The sequence below is a fragment of the Pseudophryne corroboree genome, chromosome 1 (assembly GCF_028390025.1).
Source record: "Pseudophryne corroboree isolate aPseCor3 chromosome 1, aPseCor3.hap2, whole genome shotgun sequence".
NCBI lineage: Eukaryota > Metazoa > Chordata > Amphibia > Anura > Myobatrachidae > Pseudophryne > Pseudophryne corroboree.
The window spans coordinates 1,221,150,884-1,221,151,118 of NC_086444.1; positions in this window are offsets into that span (position 1 = coordinate 1,221,150,884).

Genomic DNA, 235 nt, shown 5'->3' on the forward strand with positions numbered 1-235 from the left:
ACAATCTGATACTTTAACATTAACGAATACATACAGATGGAGTCATGTTTATCTTGGTATTTAATTAGATTACCTGAACCAGGTCAGTCAGACTTGATCCCCTGCTGTAATGACTTATTCCCCTGATGTATTGGTCGCTCTGTATCTCTGTATTGTATTGCAGCTGAGAACAATAGATGAAGAGCTTATGCTAATAAACTATGGTGTGCCTAGGCGCAGCAAAGAAGCTAAGATA